This window comes from Ascaphus truei, chromosome 2 (genome assembly GCF_040206685.1).
Source record: "Ascaphus truei isolate aAscTru1 chromosome 2, aAscTru1.hap1, whole genome shotgun sequence".
Lineage (NCBI taxonomy): Eukaryota > Metazoa > Chordata > Amphibia > Anura > Ascaphidae > Ascaphus > Ascaphus truei.
The window spans coordinates 239,539,023-239,565,838 of record NC_134484.1 but is presented as its reverse complement, the minus strand read 5'-3'; positions in this window follow the sequence as shown (position 1 = coordinate 239,565,838).

The following is a 26,816-nucleotide window of genomic DNA, read 5'->3' as shown; positions in this document are numbered from 1 at the left end:
TGTTCAGCTTATAGTTAATGAGCTAATTAGGAAGTGATACAGAAATTCCCCCCCCCCCCCATGCTGCCTGAGACATACTGTGGAGAGTGACACAGAGAGGGTGAGAGACGCTGCTGCTATACTGATCTGAAGGCAAACACAGACAGCCCTGTGAGAGACTGAAAGGGGAGTGGCTGCAGGTACACTGGGTAAAGTGGGGACAGAGGTTAGTTCTCCCACGATTAGTTAGGGACTAAGCAGTATTAGTAAGTACTCCTGGAAGGAGTTAGGTCTTTTGTTTCTGTTTTGTGTTATGAGTTAACTCTGTACCTGCTTTGTACCCTTTAAATACACCCCTGCTTAGAAAATACAGTGTTTCCTGCCTTTGATCTGGACAAAAGATCTGACGCTAGGACTGAGACGTCACAATATATATCTATATATATATATATATATATATATATATATATTTATGTATTTATTTATTTATTAATTTATTTATATATTTATTTATTTATTTATTGTGGGGCTGTTGTGTGTGTATTTAGTTTATTGTGGGTAGCGGGGGTGGGCAAAGTAGGTATTAGCCCCAACGGTGCTTGTTTAGGGCTTGCGGGTGGGTAGCGGGAGGGCTTAACCCCTTCATGACCGTAGCGGTATTAACCACTAAGGTCGTGAAAGGGTTAAGTCAACCCAAAACCCCCCAACAAGCCCTAATCAGCCACCAAGGGCCAAATACCCCCTTTACCCACCCCCGCTACCCACAATAAACCTGACACGTCTGGTTAACCCCTTCATTGCTTTAGCGGTTAGCAGCTAAGTTAATGAAGTGGCCTTTAAATGCATTTTTCCTGCCTCGAATGCATGCTGGGGGGCTCCGGTGCTGGTATTAATGGGTATCAGTTCCGGAGACCCCCGGCATCAATCCCAGGCAGGAAAAAGGCCTGATTTTTTCAAAGTGTCGAACTTGCCGATGCTTCTCCCCCAGCAACTTGCCAACTTTAGTTGGCGGACTGGATTGGCGTGGAAATCTCAATTCTAGAGTGCCGATCAGCAGCAAAAAGCTGATCGGGGCTACTAGAATTGAGCGCGTTTCAGAAAGTGGCGATAAGTCCCGAAAAGTGGCTTTTTGGCACCCGGCTGCAAAAAAGTTTTTTTCGAGGGAAAAAATGCAGATTTAGGGCGCTTTTCGGCGCTTACTGAATCGGAAAGGCAATTTTGGCGACAAAATTGCAAAAAAAGCCTTTTCGGCGCTTACTGCATGAAGCCCCAAGTGTCTAATTCACCTTAACGAGGCTAGGAAATGAAATATCATGGCACAGATACTGTTATAGTGCAGGCTTGGAAATATGACAAATAATAAAGCAAATGTTACATTTTTTAATTTATTTGCATATAACACAATTAAAGTGTAATAGAGAAAATTAATTGCTTAACAGAATTGATTGTGTTGGTTTGAGCATCAAACGTTTTAGTAATACGAATTAACTAGGATATCTCATGGTAGGTAGTACAAAGCAGAATCTTCTAAAGGCAAAATATGTTTTATGTCTTTTTGGGAAAGAAGGCTTAAAATAGCTTACAATTTGCTATATGAAAACGTGGTCTCACGGTGCCACGTGGATATTTGCTTACTTGATGAAAATTTTTAATCAATATACAGTAGATTAAATAGAGTGATTTATGAAGTCTATCATTTGCTTTTTTTGTTATTCTTCTGAACCATGTGATTATTTCATGTAGTATGTCAAAATAAACAATCTAAGTCAAAACAAGTTTAAACTCAAGAGGTTTAGTGAACAAAATCTGTTTTTAATTAATCAAAGATTTATTTTCCATACATATTATGTTTTCTTCACTAATCTCCCTATGACAGTATATATATATAAGCATAACGTTACTAAAACACATTAACGGTTAGCACTGCATAAGGATATTGCATAATCCCCACACACACCAACGTGTACCCCCACACCGTGTCCACCGAATAACCCCCCTTGTCCCGTGGTCAGCGCTGCCACTATGTGAGAGTACTCTCGTGTGTGCACGTGTGTAACGTTACCTGCCCAGTGTGATGGCACCTGGGCGTTAAAGACTCTTCACAAAGGATCAGACGACTTTAGGACGACGTCCGGTTCCTCCGGTGAGTGGGTCTGTGAGGGCGGTCCACCCTTGGTACGGTTCCGCTCTCTCTGCTGATCAGGCTTGATCCCAAGCCTCTGGAAGGAAGCGCAGCATCCGCTGTGTCCCTAACTGGCGCTGGATAGTAAGGGGCAGGGTCCCTAACCTGGGGCCTGTCCCTACAACACTCAATACTACTGTTGGCGTCCGGAGCAGCTAAGGGAAGGAGGTAGGGTGCAGGAGTCAGTTACTCCCTCCACTAGGCCAGCAGCCCCCTAGGCGCCCAGATAGCCCTGAGCCAACAGTAGATATCCTCCTGGGCTTCCTGGTCCTCTTTTCGGCTAAAACTCTTAGCTGCGACCGCTAAGTTCTAAAATGAGAACTTGGACCTAGTGTCTGACTTGGCCTCCACTAGGCAGACTTTCTTAGCTCCAAAAATGAAACCGGTTGCGCTGCTATTTCTAACAGAGCAACTTTGAAAAGCCCTCCTTTGCATCACAGGCCCAAGTCACAGAATGGGCGTTTTTTTGACTGGGACATCTCCTTACATACCTTCCGCTAATCTTCAGCATGGAAGTAGGAGGAGCGACCAATCAGAGGGTGGGAACCCCATCCCACTAGCCAATAGAAACGTGGCTTGTCTCTTGGCTGACGTCAGAAGAGGAGGCGTGCCAAGCCGGCTCGAAAAGCCGGGTGGGCGGGAAATATGAATTAGCCAATGGGAAATGCATCCACAAGCTGTATCTCCCGTGGGTAACTCATTGCCACCTGCTGGGCAGGCTCTGCCAGGTCTGGCAGACTTAAAAGGTGTCCCCACAGGGTGCCCTTTGTTCTCCGGACAATTGCCCTTCCTTGCCCACCAAACTGTTTTCTCACCTCTGGACATCCTCTCCTCTTTTAACTATGGACTCTATGCAGACATGCTGGCACCTAGGTGGCTTCCCGGGCTGACTGCATAGAGACTTATACACAAGTATAAAACATTATGGGGGCTATGCTGTGCTGTGATAAGTCATTTTAAGAACGCAAAGTGATTTTAGAACGTGATGTTCCGCTGAGCGCGATTCAGAGAGCAGTGCTAACAGGCACTTTGCGCTCTAAAACAGACTTATTTCAAGAATTTTTTCTAAGTCCAACTTTGCTTGTACGATCAGCTGTTTGCGCTGATTTTTGCCCTTCAACACGATTCTCTAAGCTCCGCTAACTTATCGTACTTGAAAGTTGCCCTGAAAAAAGCTAACCAGCAAAAGGCAGGTGATAAAAAAGCAGGACCTAGAAAAATTTTGTTGTTTACATTTTGCCGGCGGGTGTCCCCGGCTGACCCTGCGGCGGTCCCTGCGGTTGTCCGGGGGTCCCGTGGGTGTCCCCGGCTGACCAAGCGGGGGTCCTCGCGGGAGTCCAGGCGTCCCCGCAGCCCTCCCGGGGTCCCTGCGGTTGTCTGCTGGAGTCCCCGCTGGAGTCCCCGTGGGAGTCCCGGGTCCCCGCAGTACCAATTTTGTGCCTCAAAAAATAAACAATATTTCTAACTAAATACACCCTCCTGACATGCAAATGAGCACATTTCCCAGAATCCCTTGCTGCAGTGGAAGTGCTGGGTGATAATGGTGAAAGGCGGCATTGCAGACCTGCCTGAGACATGCCGATGAGCATACAGTTATATTTCCATTTGCTATATGCTTTGCTGTGGAGGGTTTCTGTCACTTTTTTTACTCACCATAACTTAACTAAGTGTGGTAAAACCCATCCTCATTGCTTCAGCTTTGCATTGCCAGTGTAACCAACCCCACACTGATGAGACCCATTAAGGTGGAAACAGCTGTCTGTGGGTGGGTTAACTGGCTATGCATCTTAACCCTGGCTGTGCTTAAAGCTGTGACCATGCAGCAAGCTTAAGCCTATAGGGAACCATGTTTAAAATGGTTTTGAAGCAAAAAGTGGCACTGTGTGCTCATTTGCATGTCATTTCCCAGAATCCCTTGCTGCAGTAGAAGTGCTGTGTGCTGGGTGATACTGGTGAAAGGCGGGGTTGCAGACCTGCCTAAGACATGCAGATGAGCATACAGTTATATTTCCATTTGCTATATGCTTTGCTGTGGTGGGTTTTTGTCACTTTTTTTTACTCACCATAACTTAACTAAATATACATATATACATATATACATATATACATATATACACAACACCAATATACAAATAAATGGTTAAGGATTACACAAACATGGAGAAATAAAAACATGAAATAACAATCAGAAAAACAGCTTATTGCATCTGAAAATTAAACCAGCTCATAGAGAAATACATTCTATCTCGTCTCACAACACACCAGCACCTAGACAAATAAATATACTGTATCCCAAATTTCCAAAAAACAATTGCATTTTAGTGTGTACATGATGCAATTAATCTGTGCATCATGTAACACTATGCAAAATCAATGTTCCAAATAAAATCAACTATGAACAACAACATAAAATGCCATCCAGAAAATCAAATACAAACTAAGCAAGTAAAGATAAATAAATTGACCATCAATCAATTAATCAATTAAAAAATAAATTACAATACAATCCCAATCAATTATACAAATCACTATTACATTCCTCAATCCAAACCATTGACAAAAAAAAGTCTACTTCAAAGTAACCACCATCATATTAAATCTAACTACCAAAAATAAGCCAATATTACTAAGCAAGCCCCAGAAATAAACTACTGGAAAATCCATTAAAAATTACATGTAATTAAATAAAAATTAAATTACACACACAACAATGTAGAAATCAAGCAACTAAATACATTTGAAATACATGAAAAAACATAAACATTAGCAATCATTTATTATCCCTGTATGTCTATCCATATTGATATACATTACACACAGGGGCAATAAAAGAGCATAAAAAACAATGAATGTACATAAAAAAATACAATACAATACACCCATTCAATGTCCCTGTATGTATATGTAACGGGTATTCCCCCACTCAATCGCAGATAGAGTGTAGGTGCGGAGAACCTAATGTTACTAGGTGTGGTGGTTTACCTGTTAGGCTCACAGGAGGGCTGAACTTCCGCCACGGGGAACCTGGGGCACGTATAATATGAGTAACCTCGTACTCTGTGCAGCGCCTCCACCTGTGATGGCTCCCACCAGAGGGGGAGTGGTTCTTCGCAGGACAATATATATTAATACACACACAGCATGTATAACAACCAATGCCTTTACTAGTGCAACCGTACTCATGCATAGAATCAGCAGGTGTCCCTCCCTAGAGGAGACACTAACTACTGCGTCTCGCAAGACGCTACCCCCTTCACCAGGGGATCCCACCCCGTGTCCAGTAACCCTACACAATATGTCCCCCACCCTTCAAGTGAGATAGATATTTGAGGCTGCGCAGCCACTGGTCCCGTGTGAATCTACTATAGTATCGTTGGTGCACTTGGTGAGGGTTACCTGCCGAGCACTCCAGTGCCCGGGCCTGCCAAGGAGCTTCGCAAAGGATCCGATGGCAGATGAATACAGGAACTACCGTCCGGGGCGATCCCACCCGGATGGCTGCTGCAGCAACAGCGAAGGTCTGAGCCCAAACCTCTGGATGAACGCGCCGCGTCCGCTGGGTCACTAACTGGCTCTGAATAGTAAGGGGCAGGGTCCCTAACCTGGGGCCTGTCCCTGAACAACACAACACTACTGGTGGCTCAGGGCTATCTGGGGCCTAGGGGCTGCTGGCATAGTGCAGGGAGTCACTGACTCCTGCACACTACCTTCTTCCCCTAGCTTCTCCTGACGCCGACTGACTAACGTGCTCAGAGCCCACAAAATGTATCTATTCTCCTCTGCAGGGAGATGCTGCGGCCCTATTGGCTACTCGGGGGCACCAGGTGCCTTTCCCCCTTAGCCTCCTGGGAATTGAAGTCCCGTGGAGGCTATTTCTATATTGGGGCCGCGTGCGCGATTCTTCTGCGCATGCGCAAATCCCTAAGGGCCGCCGCAACTCCCTAGCCTGATCCGCGCATGCGCGATCACGCCGCATGCGTGTGCAACCACAATGGCGGCCCCCGCTAGCCGGGTACGCCGCCGAGCCTCCTAAGGCTCTAACCGCTCCCAGCTCCTGTCCCCACCTTTGGAAGCAGCCGGCGGGTCCGTCGCTGGCTCTGCCGGCACCCGCGACCGCACTGCCACAAAGGAGGGGGGTCTCTAGGAGCCGCCGGGGACCGGGGCTACATATGTATGTATATCCATAGGTACATAGATCAATTCAGGGGCATTAAATGGAAAAAAAAATACACATTAAAAAAAAAAAAAAAACCTATAAAAGTTCAAAAAATATACTTTTCTTTTGTTTACTTACCATTAGATGCCCACTCACCGAAATCCAGGGGAACCGGAAGCTCTCGAACCAATCCACAGGTAACTATAAAATAAAAAACCATTACAATCCACGTGTGTGTCTTCTTTCTTCTATTTGTAATCCTTTCCGTCAGTCTTGGGGTATTCGGGGTCTTCTTCCATCTTCTTCCATCTGCTTATGCCACGCCCTGCTTCTCTTCTTAGGAGGGGAGGTCTTCCCTCCTCGGCGTCTGGCTTTAAAATTAGACGACATAGGTTGTTAACCAATAATGTTTTCAAAACCAAGCCTCACCTCAGGGCGCTCAAAAACCTATGTGGTAAAAAGACCAAAAATATTCAATAATAATTAATTAATAACGCATACAAACATAAGAAAATAAATAACTAAGTAAAAACCAGAGAGTATACAGTCCAATCCAGAGGGTGTTGCTGTCTTCAAAAACGGGAGACAACCCAGGTATTCCACAATAGCACTATATAAAGATAAAAACAAGAGAGAAGTGCACACCTCATAGTTATGTATATTTCCCTTTACTTGGCACAAAAGATAAAAATGCACTTACAATACAGACGAGACCACGACTATTCTAAAGCTTGCCTTAAACTAGCCGGTTACATTCTGGGTATGTGCATGTCTGGGCATCAAGATGCAGGGACCCTCTCTCTCTTACATGAGGCGTCCATCTACTCAAGTAATACCGTTATTCCTGTGTTGCAAGGAGTTTATTTAACTAATTTATTCTAATTCTATATATGTATTAATGATCCATTTTGGATATGACTCTATTTAAAGATCAATTAAATATTGAGTAAATGGAACAATTATATTTCTATATATTTATCCTATATTTTTTTATCTTTTATTAGTTTCTTTTTCCTCTGTAGGTATTTAAGTTTTACTCAAGTAATGCAGTCATTCCTGTGTCGTTAGGAGCTTATTCAATTAATTTATTTAATCAATTTATTCGTTTAACAATATGGTTGAATTGATTGATTATTGTAATATATTTGCTTCATTTATTATGGTTTTTCCCTTATATGGGTGCCTATATATGACTGTTGATTGTAAGATTATATTGTATATGTGCAGGAGGAGAAGCCCGTGGAGCTTGCGGAGCTAAGACCATCCTCCTTGCTCCGTTCTTGTGTTGGACGTCTGGGTAACGGTGATGTCACGACGCAGTGATGTAGTGACGCGACGACGCTTCACCCACGTGTTGCGGAAGCATCGGGACACCGGAGGAGTGTATCCTGACAGACCAGCCTGACGGATGCATCAGTAACAGTGAGAGGATCCCTGCATTCAGTCCCTGGACTACGGAGACCCATCAGCGACTCTGTTTACTGCTCTTGATGTACAGACATGTTGTAAGTGCATTTTTTTCTTTTGTGCCAAGTAAAGGAAAATATACTATGTGCGCTTCTCTCTTGTTTTTATCTTTATATGAGTTTCATCCTACCATGTTTCTGTAGTGCTTATGATATCATACTGCTCCCTTGTAGCTGTTAATTCAAGATCCCCCATTTTATTTCCCCTGTATTACATCCCCCCCCCCCCAAAATAACATAATAGAAGCAGATACAGCATTCCAGTGGCCAATTTGTAATGGAAGTAGGTATTACTGAATACTACTATTTCTTCATGGTGTAGCTTAGTGGTAAGAACACTGCCTTTTTAAGCAGTGAATCTGATTCAAATCCTACTATAAGCTCTGCATGTAACCTTTGCAAGTCATTTTACCTACATTAACGGTGTTTTAAGCACTCGTTGTGTCTGAAACAGTTTACAGATACAGCAGCCATTATCCGACCACATCTCGATTTGGATTTCGGCAAATTCGCCAAATACCACGCTTGGTAGTCTGCGACAGACTAATGGCCCATCGGATTAGCACAGCTGTGTGAATCCGACCGAGGGTCCAGCTGTCTGTAACAGACTCGCAGTAAGAGAGTCACTCTACCTGCATGCCTCTAACAGGCGATCGAGGGGGTTTTATTTAATTTTAAAATTACAGTATTGAAGCAGGGGGTCCCCGTAGCTGACCCACATTGATTTCAGGTTCAGGGACTACCTACTTCCTGAGTTACAGGCCCCGTTAAGGGGTGCCCATATCCCCGTCATGTTATAATCTTATGGGTCATGTGACTGTGGAATCTAAACAAAGCAGAGGGATACCGGCACCCCATAACGGGGCCTGTATCTCAGGAACTAGGGGATCCCCAAGGCTGAAATCAACTTTGTTCAGCTCAGAAGACCCGCTGCCTAAATTTTCTTTTTATTCATACCGTGCGTGAGCAAGGGATCTAGGGGATCTCCTGAGCTTAACCGCATTGATTTCATCTTTGGGGTGTGCCTGCTTCCCGAGATAGAGGCCCTGGTATGGGGTGTCGGTATCCCCACAATGTTAAAATCCTCCGGTCACGTAATACAGAGGATTTTAACATTGTGGGGATACCGGTGCCTGTATCTCGGGAAGCAGGGGGTCCCTGAGGCTGAAATCAACTTTATTCAGCTCAGGAGACCCCCTACTCATGCATAGTATGGATAAAAATAAAATGTAAGCATCTTCATTACCTTAGCAGCTATCCGCTAAAGTAATGATTTTTTCTTTGGTGGGGGGGAAGGGGGAGGTGTAGGGGGGGTTGTGTTTGATATTAGTGTGCGGGAGCAGGGGGTCTTCTGAGCTGATTAAAGTTGATTTCAGCCTCGGGAACCCCTACTTCCTGAGTTAAGGCCCCGTTATGGGGTATCTTGGTATCTCCTGCAATGTTAAAATCCCACGGTCACGTGACCCACAGGATTTTAACATGGCGGGGATACCAGAACCCCCATAACGGGGCCTTTAGCTCAGAAAGTAGGGGGTTCCCGGACCTGAAATTAATGCGGTTCAGCTCTGGAGACCCCCAGCTACAATATTGTAGGATTAAAATTAAATAATCCCCCCGCAATCGCCTGTGACTGATCCAGCCTCTCTCTAACTGCACGTCTCTTGCAGACCCCGGTAGAATTAACACAGTAGGGACACCTGCGGTTTTAAGCCGATGGGCCATTTAGTCTGCAGCGGACCATCTCAGACCACCACGCACCACGTGCATGTTTCAACCCGAGAAATGGTCGGATAACGAACACGGCATCTGTATCTGTAGCATTGTGCAAATTGTCAGTCAATATAGGAAACTATTTCATTATTATATATATATTTTTTTTTTTAATTTACAGACTCAAAGGTCCACTCAATTGGTATATTAAAAACAAATATGTGTTTTCTTTTCAGACTGTAACTATTGTATAAACCTTTCAGAAATTAGGCCCAGGCCCTAAAGCTTAAGATTTAAATTTCTTAAGATCTACTTTTTTTAATACTTTGACCAATGAGTATCTCAGATAATAAAAAAAAAACAGGTATGGATCAGCCTAGTCAACAAACAGATTTGTTAACATATCGGTAGAATCAGAAATAAAATATTATGCATTGGAAAATATTCTAGGTGGCTTAATAAAGTCTTCTGACTTCAAAATTCAGGCAAAACCAGTTCAAATACAATTTTAAAGCTTTATTAATTAGAAAACTCAAATAGCTTTCAGTGATTCCTTTTCTTTGACAAATATAGTTCTGTTTACTATGTACTGTTTTACCTCCGGTTTGCAGCCGGGAGACTAATAAATAGACCCTATCATTTCCATCTAATTCCCATATTTCCAGTGCTAATATATAGATCCAGGTTCTGTTTATTTACCTTACAGTCAAGAACTGTTGGGACATCCAGCATACAGTACTGTACAAAGATAGTATAGGTAAATATATTAAAAACATTGACTGCTTGAGACACGAGAGACACATAATAAATGGAGAACATAGAGATGACAACTTTTACAGAAACTACTGTATGGAAAAGAAGAAATCTTGTTTCTCATACGCCATCAGTTTCTGTGATGTTCTATTTTTATATATGCATATGTAGGCCATGGGAGGATGAGCTTATTCTGCTGGCATTATACTTGGTAAAGCATAATAAGTATTGGTAGAATACACAATAATTTCAATTATACACCTTTTTACAGCTGTTCATATTAACTACATTAGTGGTTTAAGGAGCTTTCAGGACCCTTCATCACTAAAGGCCTGAGAGCCCATTTCAATTGGAAGATTGATAGAAAGGGTTTAGTAAAACTTACATGGCAACAAAATGCAATCTAACTTTCTGTTCTTTTTATATTTTAGCAGAAGAGACAACTCATATTTAGAAATGATTGAATGCTGAGCAACCTTAAAGTAATTAGGAAAATACAGAAAAGAAGTGTTAAAATGATTTTTGTTCAAATTCTCTGTTTTGTACTACTGTACTATAAGAAAAGACAATTATATTCACATTGACCTTTAGGATGTATTTAGGAACGTTAGGCAACCTTTTCCAGCTCAAGACATCTTAACAAGTTTCAGTGGAAACATCTACGTTAATGGCAACAGACATTTCTAAGGCTTTTTTTTTTTTTTTTTAAATCAAAATGGTGCAAACCATAAAGGAATTTTAAAACATGACCTTTGCTTTCAAGTAGAAATATCAATCAAAGAAATTTAATTTCATATCTGTGCATAGTAGACACAAAAGCATCATTTTGGATTGACTCCATTTTTTCCCTACTGTAAAATCTCTGTGTAATTGGATTCAAACCTTCAGGGTAAAGCTTCTACCTTAAGGATTTTATAGGATTTATATTACTAAGTGAATTGTATCACACAGAAAGGTGGAAGAAAACGTAATTAGCTCTCTATTCAGCTTCTCAGGTGCTATGACTATTTTTCTATTAATTTTCATGTGTGTGCTGTATTTACTTTAAAACTCAATATTAAAATGCACTCGAGTTGCAAGAATGTACAACAAATAAAATATATAGCAAGGTTTTCATATTTGATAATGAACAAGGTGGGAAAAAATATATGTGTCTTTTTATCATATTAATATACAACCTGTGTTTTCTCTAGTAATACAAGATCCAAATATACAGTAGACGTTTCTCTGTGATTGTTAATTATATATATATATGATGTGAGTCTCTTGGGTGGGTGAAGTGGGTGTGTAACTGCAGGGTGTTTTCTCTGCGTTACATCAGCGCAGCCCCCCTGGGACCCACCCAGTGAGGCCTCCCAGCCCCCACACAGAGACCAGGCCCCAGCCGCCCCAGGGACACCGCGAGGCCTCCCAGCCCCCACACATGAGACAGGGCCGCCCTGGGTCTCACTGCAACCGGAACATTGGAAGAGCACGAGCTGCGGCAATGTCCCGCCTCCCCCCCAGGGCACAGTCATTACCTGGCCTGGGCCCTCCCCGTAGTGGGACCTGCAGATGACAGAGATGGTGAATGTGCGGAGGCTAGCCTCTGACCCAACATGTGGGGCCTGTGGAAGATGGCCCGATGGGGGGGTGGCGGATGGCCCGATGGGGGGGGCGATGGATGGCCCGATGGGGGGGGCGGCGGATGGCCTGATGTGGGGGAAGTCAGATGGCCCGATGGGGGGGGCGGCGGATGGCCCGATGGGGGTCGCCAGATGGCCCGATGGGGGGAGCAGTGGAGGATGGCCCGATGGAGAGGCGGCGGTGGATGGCCCAATGGTGGGGGTGGCGGATGGCCTGATGATGGGGGCGGCGAATGGCCTGATGGGGGAGGGTGGCGGTGAATGGCCCGATGAGGGGGGGGCAGCGGATGGCCCAATGTGGGTCGGCAGATGGCCCGATGTGGGTCGGCAGATGGCCCGATGGGGGGTGCAGTGGCGGATGGCCCGATAGGGGGGGGGGGCGGGCGGGCGGCTGATGGCCCTGCAGGGGCCTGTGGCAGACGGAGGCGCGCTCTGGCTGCCGGAAGGGGGAGGAGTGAAAATGCTGATGACAGGAGGTAAAGTATTGCTGAGAGGCGGGGAGGAGGGAAGGCACTGCTAAGAGAGCCGGAGGCGGGATAATCTCCAGCAACAACATGAACCCGCTTCCGGCTTTATTTTTCTTCCTCCTGCGCAAGCGGGGGAAATTAAACAGCAGCACGTGCACTGCTCGAGCCAATCGCCAAGAGGCAATTTCGAGTCACCACCGGCGACCGGGCGACCGGGTTTGTTGAACAATGTATATATATAAATATGTAGCCAGGTCCCTTACCTCCTGGTCCGTGGGGTAGGGGACGGGTGCCGGTAGCGTTGCAGGAGGTCTGCGGCTGTAGCGGAGCTTGTGGCGCCATTTTGGATATCCACACATGCGCGGAAGAATCTAGGGACATGCGCAGTGGCCTTGGACTTGCGGTGGCCATCTTAGGTGGCTCCGCATAAGAGACCACGGGACTAAATGTCCCATAGTTCTTAAGGGTGGCGCACCACATGGGGACAAACTGCCAATAGGGCTGCAGGCACCACAGTATATCATCAACACACCATAAAGAATATCACAAAAAATAATGAAGTTTCCAGTCTATGTTAATTACAAGAAAAAATATAAAATTAGTGCGTGCGGTCCCAAAAATCTTGCAATGTCCCAAAAGTGTGAATAAAATTCTCTCTGCAGCTCCTCACTCTCCCGTGATCAGCGGGGCAAAAAAACGAAGGAATAGACACAAATAGCAGGGCGCAAAAGAGAAAAAAACCACACTATTAGTATAAGATTAAAAGTAATTAATATTTATAGTATGCATGAGATAAAATAACACTTACATAAAAAACAGGATCACAATAAATCCAACCATCTGTAGGGAAGCTTAGAATGAAGGGTGTAATCAGGCATGTAAACCAAAATAATGACAAGATCCAAAAAAGCCTTATCGTCTGGTAAAACCAGTTCTTCTGGCTCAGAAAACAACCTTGCACCTCACGCTTAAACAGGTATATAAACAACTGCCCGGAGGAACGTAGTAACGCTTACTCTCTGCTGCGTGTGACGTCACCTCTAAGTGTTTCGCGTCATACGGCGCTTTGTCAGGAGGTATAATTGACAGTATAGATGTCCAGTTAAAGTAGAGGAGGTTGGAACTAATGCACCAATAGGGCTCGTTCGTTCTCCTAATAACATTATAGGCTACCAAGCCAATTCAATCAGTGTTAAAACAGTGTAAAACAACCCAAAAAAACTTAAATAAGCTAACATACATAAACATTTAACTTAACTAAAACTAAAGACAACCTTAAACATTGCAATATACATAAAAAAGAAGAAAATAAGACATTGGACAATGCGAATATGAGAAATATAAACTTGACGGCAACAACACTCATAAATAAAGAAATATAACAATACTATAGATAAGATAAATAAAACAGGGTTCAGATAAAACATTAAAGAATAAGAGGATAAGACTATGGCTAAATTACAGCAACAAAAATCTCAAATAAGCTAACATACATAAACAATGATATAACATGACATAACAATTAACTAACTTAAAAATGGCAACATACATAAAAAAAGAAGAAAATAAGACATTGGACAATAAGAAATATAAGAAATATAAACTTGACGGCAACAACACTCATAAATAAAGAATTATAACAATATTATAGGTAAAATAAATAAAACAGAATTCAAATAAAACATTGAAGACTAAGAGGACATTGCTAAATAACAACAGCACCTAATCTAACAGTACATAAATAAAGCAAAATTCAAATAAAACATTAATACAATAAAAATAGAACTAAATGACAAAAACACCCACACATGTGTGTAATAATCCATGGATGAGATAAGACACAACCTTGTATGACTCTATAAATATTGATATACTGTATCAAGCTGGTTCAGAGTACTATTTATTTAAATCAAAAATGTTACTATGAAATTCTTACTTTAGAAATGGGGCCAACTCTATTAATTCATTAAGTCCGTCTGGTGATTTAGTCCCCAATGTATGTATCCAATATTGTTCCCTCTGTAGTAATTTGGTGTCTCGATCCCCCTTCCTTGGATTTCTTAGAACCACTTCTTTATCTTTAAATTTGAAACCATTAGTTTGACCTTGATGGTGGGTTAAGAAGTGCTGGGATAAATAATGGATTTTCCTCCATTTAGTTAGGTTGGATTCAGCATTTTTTATCCCATTAACATGTTCCCTGATCCTTGTTTTAAGGGGCCTAATGGTCATCCCTACATATCTAAGGAGATACGGACATGTAATGACATATATCACAAAGGATGTTAGACAGCTTATGAATTGCGTGATAGGGTGTTCAATTTGATGTTAGGCCCATATATTCTTATCCCGTGATAGGAATGGACACATTACACATTTACCACATGGGTAATTCCCCTGGGGTTGGAGTAGAAAGTTATTTAGAGAGAGAAGGTTTAGGTGTACCTATTTTCAGTGCACTAGGGGCCAATACATTCTTTAAGTTGGTGGCCTTCTTAAAAGCCACTTTGGGTTTATCACCTAGTATACTCTGTAGGATAGGGTCCATCTCTAAAACATTCCAGTGTTTCTGGATAATTTTTCTGATGTTGGTCTCCTTATTACAAAAGGTAGTCACAAAAGTGGTGTATTCTCATACCCATCATTCCTTTTGTTATTACTTGTAGGGCGTTGTGACTTAGGGATCAATAAGGATTCCCTCGGATAGTCCCTACTTTTCTGAATAGATTTTTCAATCAAGGTTGGGTGATACCCTTTTTCCAAAAACCTCTTACTTAGAATCTTAGATTGCTCATCAAAATCCCCTATCTGCGAACAGTTTTTTCAAACCCTTAGCATTTGCCCATAAGGGATATTATTTAGCCATTGTCGAGAATGATTACTTGTAAAGTCCAGGTAGGAGTTGACATCAACCTGTTTGAAGAACGTTTTGCTAACAATACATCTGTCAACTATCTTAAGGTTGAGATCTAAAAAGTTGATCTCCACTGGATTTTTCTCTCCATTTAACACAATATTTTTAGTGTTACTATTCAAGTAATCAATAAACATTATCAGATCATGTGACGTCCCTGTCCAGATCATCAATATGCCGTCAATATATCTTTTATAATATAAAAGATATTGGCTAAACTCACTTTGATTCCATATAAATTCCTGTTCCCACATTCCCATAAAGAATCCCGCATAATTTGGGGCAAAGCGGGTCCCCATGACCGTCCCAGTGGTCTGGAGATAGAATTTTACCTCAAACAAAAAATAATTGTGCTCTAATATAAACAAAATACTATTAATAATAAATTGTTGTTGGTGAAGTGATAGACTGGGCTCCTGGTGTAAAAAGTAAGGTACTGTTTCCACACCTTGTGAATCGTGAATACATGTATAAAGCGAAGTAACATCCAAAGTTACCCATAAAAAGTGATCCTCCCAAATAATATTTGTGAGTGAATTCAAAACTGCAGTGCTATCACGTAAATAAGCAGGAAGTGCCATAGTGAGGGGTGCAATAAAAGTGTCCACATAGTGTGAGAGATTAGATGTAATGGAGTCTATGGGACGACCAGGGGGGACTTATAGGGGTAGCAGGCTAAAGCTCTCTAAAGCGAACACAGTCCCAGCCAAGAAAGAGTTCACGACAGACGAACTAAAAGAAGTTGGGATTTTTAATTTATCACACCATTTATTATCTATGGCCCAAATTAATGTGCTCGCTAAAGGTTTGACATTTTCACAATCCAGTTTACCAAATGAGTTTAATCTCCATATAGATTTAGAGAAATATCTTCGTAAACTCACGCTTAAGAGAGACTTTGCTAAGAAAACAGATATAGCTAACTCATTATGCAATGAGGATAGAATAAAAGTGACTGATCTAACAGTGAGTGACCATCAGTCATCTCCAAGATTAGGAGGAGTAAATATATCAACAAATGATAGTGTTCCTCAAGAAGAATCACTTCTGAATGATATGTTAGAACTAATAGAAGAGAATTTACGGTTCACTGATAAAAAGATTAATAGATCGGTGACAAATATTCCACCATCTACTTTATCAGTGAAGAAGATACATTACAAGATCTCCTTAATCTGTATTTAGAGAGCGACAACGCTAAACAGATAACACATACTCCTTTGAGACCAAGATCCATCTTCTATCCTCATGAATCTAAAGGCCCTTATATTGAGTTATTTGGAAAACTGGTAGAAAATGATTTTCTAAAAATATGTAGCGATAAGCGTGATTATGGGGTGTATAATAACTTGACCCAATGTGAACGTCGTGCTTTGAAAGAGTTGAATTGTAATGGTGATTTAAACGTACGCAGGCTGATAAAGGGGGAGGAATTGTCCTACAAGACCGTGGCGACTACCTCAAAGAGGCTATGCGTCTTTTGGGTGATAAACAACTTACCAATGACTAATGGGTGACCCTACTCTGAAATATCAGTCACTTTTGCTAGACCATTTACAAAAAGCATTAACACATGGTATCATATCTGGCAAAGAGTTTAGCTATCTTTTCATCCCTTTCCCTAGGATTCTTATCCTGTACCACATCCCTAAGGTTCATAAAACCTTGACGGATCCCCCCTGGTAGTCCCATAGACTCCATTACATCTAATCTCTCACACTATGTGGACACTTTTATTGCACCTCTCACTATGGCACTTCCTGCTTATTTACGTGATAGCACTGCAGTTTTGAATTCACTCACAAATATTATTTGGGAGGATCACTTTTTATGGGTAACTTTGGATGTTACTTCGCTTTATACATGTATTCACGATTCACAAGGTGTGGAAGCAGTATCTTACTTTTTACACCAGGATGACACTCTATCACTTCACCAACAACAATTTATTATTAATAATATTTTGTTTATATTAGAGCACAATTATTTTTTGTTTGAGTGAAAATTCTATCTCTAGACCATTGGGACGGCTATGGGGACCTGCTTTGCCCCGAATTATGCGGGGCTCTTTATGGGAATGTGGGAACAGGAATTTATATGGAATCAAAGTGAGTTTATATTATAAAAGATATATTGACGACATATTGATGATCTGGACAGGGACATCACATGATCTGATAAGATTTATTGATTACTTGAATAGTAACACTAAAAATATTGTGTTAAATGGAGAGAACAATCCAGTGGAGATCAACTTTTTAGATCTCAACCTTAAGATAGTTGACAGATGCATTGTCAGCAAAACGTTCTTCAAACAGGTTGATGTCAACTCCTACCTGGACTTTACAAGTAATCATTCTCGACAATGGCTAAATAATATCCCTTATGGGCAAATGCTATGGGTTCGAAAAAACTGTTCGCAGATAGGGGATTTTGATGAGCAATCTAAGATTCTAAGTAAGAGGTTTTTGGAAAAAGGGTATCACCCAACCTTGATTGAAAAATCTATTCAGAAAAGTAGGGACTATCCGAGGGAATCCTTATTAATCCCTAAGTCACAACGCCCTACAAGTAATAACAAAAGGGATGATGGGTATGAGAATACACCACTTTTTGTGACCACCTTTTGTAATAAGGAGACTAACATCAGAAAAATTATCCAGAAACACGGGAATGTTTTAGAGATGGACCCTATCCTACAGAGTATACTACTGCTGCGGCAGCTTTTATTCTTACTAATCACCGGCTTTTACCTGGCATGTTCCTGGAATGCCACGCTGTTCACCTGGAGCATGCCGGGCTCCTTTTGCCTTCCCAGCCAGGCGCATGCGCGGCTGACGCGCGGTTGATGTATTAATTGATAATGGTTCAGGATTTACTAGGCTGCAATGCTTCGCGTGTCCGCCAGATGGCATAAATTCATGACTTGTAATGCGCCGAATCAGTAATGTGTTTGCTTGCAGGTGTTTCGTTTAAAAAAGAGACTGTGCCACAGGGTGCCATTTAACTTGGCCTTGGCCTTGGCCTTGAGACTGAAGGAAGAGTTGCCAAAATGTATCAATTTAGGCTTTTCATATTAAAGAAAGACAAAGACCAGTTTCAGTTTGTGTTACACTATTCTGCAGAGACCCACCATGAGTGTTCAAGTGCAGCCTGCTTTCCGAAAACCTGACAGAAGTTACGCGTATTTGATATGGGCCGCGATTAATGCAACAGAGGATAAGATGGCAACAGTTGCTCAAATTTATCAGTATTTTATCGAAAAATATGACTTTTACAAATTTTCGCCAACTCCTCGTACGTGGAAGCGTGCAGTAAGGAAAAGGTTATGTAGTGACCCCTGTTTTCACCGTATTGAGCCCCAATTTGTTGGAGGGTATTGGTGTGTGTCACCGGAATTTTCCCGTATCTATGATCATGGAGGCGGCAAAAGGCGTAGGGGCGTGTTAAAACCAACTAAGAATCGACAGTCGCTGCCAAGCAATGCACCAGTTACAGCACCAGCACCGGCTTCCAATGACGGTCCCACTGTCAGTGACAACCCTGAGCCTGAGCCTGAGGCTGAGCTGGATTTGGCGTGCAGTTTTGAGGAAGCTTGCATGTACCTAAGAGATTTCAAGCCTCACCTGCCGACTACAGGTGGACTAGTCCCGCTGCCAACTATCGACGTGGATGATGAAGAAAGCTGGACTGGCAGTGGACCGGCACCGGCGCAAGCTGAATGGGAAATTCAATGGTGAGTACTGTCTTGTTGCCGTATTATTTTGGTGGGGCTGGCTGGGTACTTCTTTAGGGGGCTGACCATTACTGTACATTAAAAATTTTCTTTTTTTTCCTCAGAAAAGAAAACGGCTAATGGGGGGATTTCGATGGATAATATTGTACTGTATGATGATGTTTTCCGGCCCTACAGTATACTGTGTAATAAACCCTGAATAAATAAAACTATGCATTTATTCTACATATTCAGTATCATTTCATTATGTGTCTTCCACAGTATACTGTACAGTGGTATACAGTGCCTAACATCTATGGGCAAAAATTATTTTATTCCTAGGTGCCCTAGAACAGAAGTTCCCACGCCAATTGCCTGTGAACTTGACCGCGGCCCTAAGTAGTTCCCACGCCAATTGCGCGAAATGTAAAATAACCCGTTCTGTGGGTCTGAGTGGGTTGAAATTTACCTGGTCCTCATGCGGGAGGACCCTTGCCAAAGTGGCAAAATATCAGCCTTTCAAGACCCCTGAAACCGGAGATACAAAAAGACAGTTTAAAAGCACATTACCAAAGTGGCTTTTTTTCTGCCATGCAAGTCAATGGCAGAAACCTGAAATTTAACATCACCCTGACTCCGTTCTGTTGCCACGAGAGGGTCGCACTTTGCCATGCAATCCTGCCGCAACTAGGACTACATGGTCACCGAATATGAGCCCTCTAGGTCGAACAGAACCGGAGTTGTGGGTTCCAGGTTTCTGCTCATTCTGACTTAGCCGGTTCAAAGCTTTCTCAGCCATTTGCGCTCAATGGTAGGAGTCAGTACAAAAACATTTATTTACAATATTGAAACATTTAAAGTGCACAGCAATTCTAACCATCAACACACAATAATACATTCTGCAGCCTTTATTAAATTCTTCTGCCACAAAACATTTTTGGTGCATGGGGCACAGGGAGTTAAAGTGACTTGCTTTTTATGTACTGTATTTGGGGGTTGTCTTTGGGGGTTTATTCATCAAATTATTATGATGAACTGCCTTTTGAAATGACACTGCTGTTAACTATTTCAGCCACACACCTCCAGAGTTTTTAATCCCTCCCTAGCCAAGCGTCAATCGGCTGAGTCACCCTAGCCTACAGTACCATCCCCCTCTCTCCACTGGGTCGTTGATCTTCTGCGTATTGCCATTGTGATCTTAATCCGCCCATAGCCGAGCTACAAACACTCAGCACGCCTGCTTCTAATCACACCATCCCCCTCCCCCAACCCTTAGAGGCCTGTTGTTTGAACGGTAATGCTTTGAAAAATCCCCTCTCGAATTTGAAATGTAAATCTGATGTGCACAGCACTGTGAGAATTGAGAGTACACTGATACAGTATTTCATAAGGGTGTGATAATATTTGTCAGTCACTATGGTTTACAGTCACATGTTTTTAATACAATACAGTACATTCTTTAATATCTTTAAAATAAAAATATATAAATCCTGTATACAGTATACTGTAAGTACTGTACATATAATGTAAAATAACCCGTTCTGTGGGTCTGAGCGGGTTGAAATTTACCTGGTCCTCATGCGGGAGGACCCTTGCCACAGTGGCAAAATATCAGCCTTCCAAGACCCCCGAAACTGGAGATACAAAAAGACAGTTTAAAAGCACATTACCAAAGTGGCTTTTTTTCTGCCATGCAAGTCAATGGCAGAAACCTGAACTTTAACATCACCCTGACTCCGTTCTGTTGCCACGAGAGGGTCGCAATTTGCCATGCAATCCTGCCGCAACTAGGACTACATGGTCACCGAATATGAGCCCTCTAGGTCGAACAGAACCGGAGTTGTGGGTTCCAGGTTTCTGCTCATTCTGACTTAGCCGGTTCAAAGCTTTTTCCGTCATTTGCGCTCAATGGTAGGGCCCTCCTCGCCGGCGTGAGCCTTTCTCGTTGCCATTACTGCTGATATCCTGTTGGGGTCAAGTGAGGAGGTTGCTAACATCTAGGGGCAAAATGAATTTTATTTCTAGGTGCCCTAGAACAGAAGTTCCCACGACAATTGACCTAGTACCCACGCCAATTGCCGTAGTTCCTACGCCAATTGCGCGACCAGCCAGTTAAAAAACAGTGCAGCAAGCCTCTACAGTACATTTGTTACACTGGCAAAGGAGCAAATGGAAACAATGTGAGGCAATTCAACATGTTCTTTTATTGGTGGAGTCAGTACAAAAACATTTATTTACAATATTGAAACATTTAAAGTGCACAGCAATTCTAACAATCAACACACAATAATACATTCTGCAGCCTTTATTAAATTCTTCTGCCACAAAACATTTTTGGTGCATGGGGCACCGGGAGTTAAAGTGACATTTTAAGTAACATCTCCTTTATTAAAGAAACCCAGTACTGTATACAGTACAGTACAGTGGGATGGTGCGCAACACTGTCAGTCAGACCTGCACCAGTTCAGTCCTAGAGGGCAGCAAACAGGGCAGGTTTTCAGGGCAACATTGAAAACCGTGCCTGTTTGCGGCCCTCAGGGACTGGAGTTGTACATGTCCTGTGAAAAAAAACACACAACAACAACTCCTTTGTTTAAGTACAGCAGGTACTGTAAGGCAAAACATATAGAGTACAATACAGTTCAGCACAACAGTATGGTCTCACTGACAGTCCTCCACATTGTCCATCCATGGCCGATTCCTTGCATGGCGCAAAACGCCATTAATGCAGTCTCTAACGCCTTTCATTACAGGATCTGTAACTGTATAAAAGCGCCGCAGTTCACTTTGAACACCCACTCGCAGTACAACGTGTAGGGAACATGGTGCTTAAAAATGATCAAGGCATACTTGTGGGGTACACCAGCACTCATCACCCTATACTTCTCCCTAAGCGCCGCTGTCAGATCGCGCAGGGTGATGTCGGGCACTGTTTCGATGCGATCGGGTGTAGGTCTTTTGGGAGCGGGTGTGCTTGTGGCGACGGGCGATGGTAGGATGTCTGGGAGGAAGCTTTCCTCCGGTCGTGGTCGCCGTGTTGTCTCCTGGCGTGGTCTTGACGGGGTTGTCATGTCCTCCTCAACGGCATACATGTACACTACATCTTCAGGTGGAGGGGGGGCGCTTGGTGATGGAAGGGGGTCGAAGGTCCCATTCATCACATCCATGTCACCCTCCTTCTCTGGCGTCGGGGAAACAGGGGCATTAGCACCGAGCAAATAATGTATGCCCGCTATGTCAGCCTCTATCTTCTCCATCCGTTGATCCATCCGTTGCTCCATTTGTAGCATCCGTTGCTCCACATTTAACATGGTCTCCAGAAGCAGATCTATCTTTGCCAGCACAATACAATTCCCGAGGAGATCCACACTTATCCCATTCAGCATCCGGTCCAACGAGCTGCTTCTTGTGCATGGCATCTGGACATCTGGGGGGATGGGTGCAACGGAGGATGAGATGGGGGTTCCATGGACAGAAGCGGCATCGATGGAGAGTGGAAGAGGTGACCTGTGGATACCCGGTAGAGGAGAAGCGGTAGCGTCGAAGAGGGATGGAGAAGGTGACCTTTGGATTTCCGGGCGAGAAGCAGAGTCGTCTAAGAGCAAAGGAGAAAGTGACCCGTGGATTTCAGAGGCGGCAGCGTCGACAGATGGAACCGGAGAAGATGGGGGTGGAGAAGACGGGATGAAGATTTCCGGGACAGCTACAGCAGAGTCGTCGAAGCATATGGGAAGTGGTCTGCGGGTCCGATGGGTTGGCTGCCATTCGTTTTGCGTAGAGAGCATATTACCGTATATCTTCTTCACATAATGAGACTTACGTCTAAGAAAACCCTTAACCTTTGGGGTCAGCAGAAGGTTTTCTTTATTGGCCTTAGCCTGTCGCTTTGCCCTTGGCGTGGAAACGGCAACCGCCTTTCGCTTTTTCAGCATGACAGGCACGGCAGAGCTGAGAGGGTTCTTGCGTCCATAGAACCGGGGATGCTCCATGGAAGCAGGTGGAACAATGCAGTACAGTATCTGGACAAGGGCAAGTTCAGATAAAGAACCTGGAGTGGTGGCCTATGCAAAGTGTGTGACCTTTTATGCATGGCGGCCAGGTACAGGTGTTGAAAGGTGTTGAAAGTGGGCGTGTGAGTCATTACCGTATAAATACACCATCCATTTTGTGTATTGACTGCACATAGAATACACATTGACTAAACATCGAATATACATTCTTGTGTTTGTATTTCTTTCTACTCGCAGCAATGCCAGTTAAAAAGATTTCAAAGGATCTCAGCATGCGAATTAAGGAGATGTACACGAGCGGACACCGAATTGCTGCTGTCCAACGCTGGTTAGCTACTTCTGACCCTGTTGTGCCATTAACCACCGTTTGCTATCATGCACAAGGAAAAAACAGAGACCAGAAAAAGGCACCAAGGGTAACAAACGCGTAAGTATATTTATAAAACTTAACAAAAAAAATATAGAAAACTGTACTGTACATCTACAGTACAGTTCTGTATCTACTGTAATACTGTTGTTATTTCTGCTGATTTATATTACAACATACTGTACAGTAGTTTGTCTATTTATATTTATAGTATAGTACAGCAGTATACATTTTTTGTATATTTCAATTAATCTTACAACGGTATATACTGAATAGTCAACGGCGCTTATCCTTGAGCGCGGCATCAACCGGGTGAAGACGCCAGCAGAGTAAGTGCAGTAGACCGTGTCCCATTTTTGTTCCCCACTGTTTTTAGCTCTTAAACCAATTGTCCTTTCTTTCCAATGACAGGTCGCCAGACTTCAATCCGATCGAAATGGTCTGGCATCAGCTGAACGACCATATCCCGAAAGTGGTGAAACCCTCCAAAAAGGACGAGTTGTTGAAAGGCATACTGAGTTTTTGGAACGATGTACTCACCGTGGAACGCTGCAATAAATATATAGACCATATTGCCACTGTGTTGCACATTGTCATCGCGCGTAATGGGCAAGCATCAGGAAAGTAGTACTGTGCTGTAGTATTGTAAGTACAGTATGTTACAGGTAAGTATGGCAAAGATTTTTTCTTTCCAGAGAGTAAGAGTACTAGTACTGTATACAGTAGTTAGTTTTTTCTTTACAGAGAGAGCAGCACCAGCCATCAGGTTACAGTACATAGAATTTAACAGTAGTCAGAGTATACAGTAGTTCCAGTACAGTATACAGTACACTAGTTTGACAGTACTACAGTAACTGCCTACTACAGTAACTGCCCCATGTTTTTTCTTTCCAGACAAAGCTGCACCAGCCACCTACTGCACCGACACACTTTATTCGAGCAAATACCCAGTATGTACCTGGCAGATACCTGGAATGCGCCGCTCCTCACCTCTGACAAGCCCCGTTGCGTTTGCCTTCCCAGCCTGGGTTCATGCCTGGCTGACGGGCGGCTGATCTGTTAAATGATAATGATTAGGATTTAATAGGCTGCAATGCTTCGCGTGTCTACCAGATGGCATAAATTCATGAATTGTAATGCAGTATATATATATATATACTGTGCAGTATTGCAGCCAGCGGGAATAAAATGCTTCAATCCCTGCTTGGAAAATACCTCAATGCACTCGGGCAGAAAACAGTCACAAACCTCAATACACCCTGGTATACCCGAATTCGTGGGACTAGCCCAGCTCGAATAAAGTGTGTCGCCAGTGTACAGTAGTTCTGCCATAGTACAGTGCAGTAACTGCACACATTTTTGGTTTTCTTGTTGTTCCAGTAAAAACGGTGGCCTAGGGGAATGGGGGCGTTGTGGCCAGTCAAATCTGCTTGTACAGTCAAATGTACAGTATATAAACAGCAGCAATGATGTACACAAAACCTCTCCTCTCTCAATGAACTACTGTACTGCAGACAGAATGAGGAAAAGATAAAGACTAAAGAAAAATTAATTTTACTATATAGTACACTATATACAGTACAGTATATTATACAGTACATTACAGTACTGTACTGTATATACTGTAGTATTAAATAAGATTCTTATAAATGTGCATTACTCATGTTTCCCCATGTTTTACAAAGGTTTTCCAAATGGTTATCCAATTTCAAGCTGCCAAAATTACTTAATAAAGACTGCATTACTGCATGTATTATTCCTGATTATTTTTAAATTTGTATTTTTTGGTTTCTGATAAAATAAAATAAATATTTATTCACTTTCCTGCGAATCATAATCATTGACAGCCACCCCTACAGTGCACCAATGAATTATTTTATTTATTTATTTATAAAATATTTTACCAGGATTTATATATTTTTATTTTAAAGATATTAAAGAATGTACTGTATTGTATTAAAAACATGTGACTGTAAACCATAGTGACTGACAAATGTTTTCACACCCTGATGAAATACTGTATCAGTGTACTCTCAATTCTCTCAGTGCTGTGCACATCAGATTTACATTTCAAATTCGAGAGGGGATTTTTCAAAGCATTACTGTTCAAACAACAGGCCTCTAAGGGTTGGGGGAGGGGGATGGTGTGATTAGATGCAGGCGTGCTGAGTGTTTGTAGCTCGGCTATGGGCCGATTAAGTACACAATGGCAATACGCAGAAGATCAATGACCCAGTTGAGAGAGGGGGATGGTACTGTAGGCTAGGGTGACTCAGCCGATTGACGCTTGGCTAGGGAGGGATTAAAAACTCTGGAGGTGTGTGGCTGAAATAGTTAACAGCAGTGTCATTTCAAAAGGCAGTTCATCATAATAATTTGATGAATAAACCCCCAAAGACAACCCCCAAATACAGTACATAAAAAGCAAGTCACTTTAACTCCCTGTGCCCCATGCACCAAAAATGTTTTGTGGCAGAAGAATTTAATAAAGGCTGCAGAATGTATTATTGTGTGTTGATGATTAGAATTGCTGTGCACTTTAAATGTTTCAATATTGTAAATAAATGTTTTTGTACTGACTCCACCAATAAAAGTCTTGGTTTGGGGTGGGAAGGGAGCGATCAGATCAGGAACACATCATGTAAATAAAAAAACATAAAAACAATAATTGTGCAGTATATTAGTGCAATTAGGGCTAAGTGGGTATCTTGGCTCTTTGGTATTTCCTACTTACAACAAGTGTAAAGTTTATAGCGCAGTGGTCTGACTCAGTCAGGATATGAAGAGGTGGATATCACATCTCGTGGTATATTCTGGCCCAGGAGGGATCCAGCGTAGAGGATCTTTTCAATGTTTTATTGCTCAGGATCCAGGTATAGTACATGCAATAGAAATAGAACGGACCAATGGTCTAGATAGCAAAATAAATTTTATCACACAGGTAGAGAATAGGAAATGTACTTACAATAAGTACAAATAAATTGTACATGTAATGGTATCTTGCGACGGTAGATGTATCAGTCCTAAGTGTAGTGCTTCCTTCGATCCTCCCGTGACTCCAACCTTGCCGCCGGTGTGTGGCGTCTGACGTCACTTCCGACTCGCGGGTGACCGCATCCGGTTGCGCTGGATGGCGACGGGCTGGGATAGGATCTGTAATGGAACTCCGGCGTCCGGCGTCTTCACGTCTAGGCAGCTGCAGCAAACTTCTTTGGCTCTACGCGTTTCGCTGTGTAACATACAGCTTCCTCAGGAGCAGAATAGTTTCTCATATGGGTGGTGCTTATTTTATAGTGTCTCTAATTGACTACAAATTGGCAATCGTCATTCAACCCATTAACATATTTTAACCCACAGGTTTGCCAATACAAACAGGCACACTTACTCTGTGATCCAAAAATTACACATAATTTTTTTTTTAACATACTAAACGACAATTGATACTTTTATTAAATTTCAAAAAACATGTATA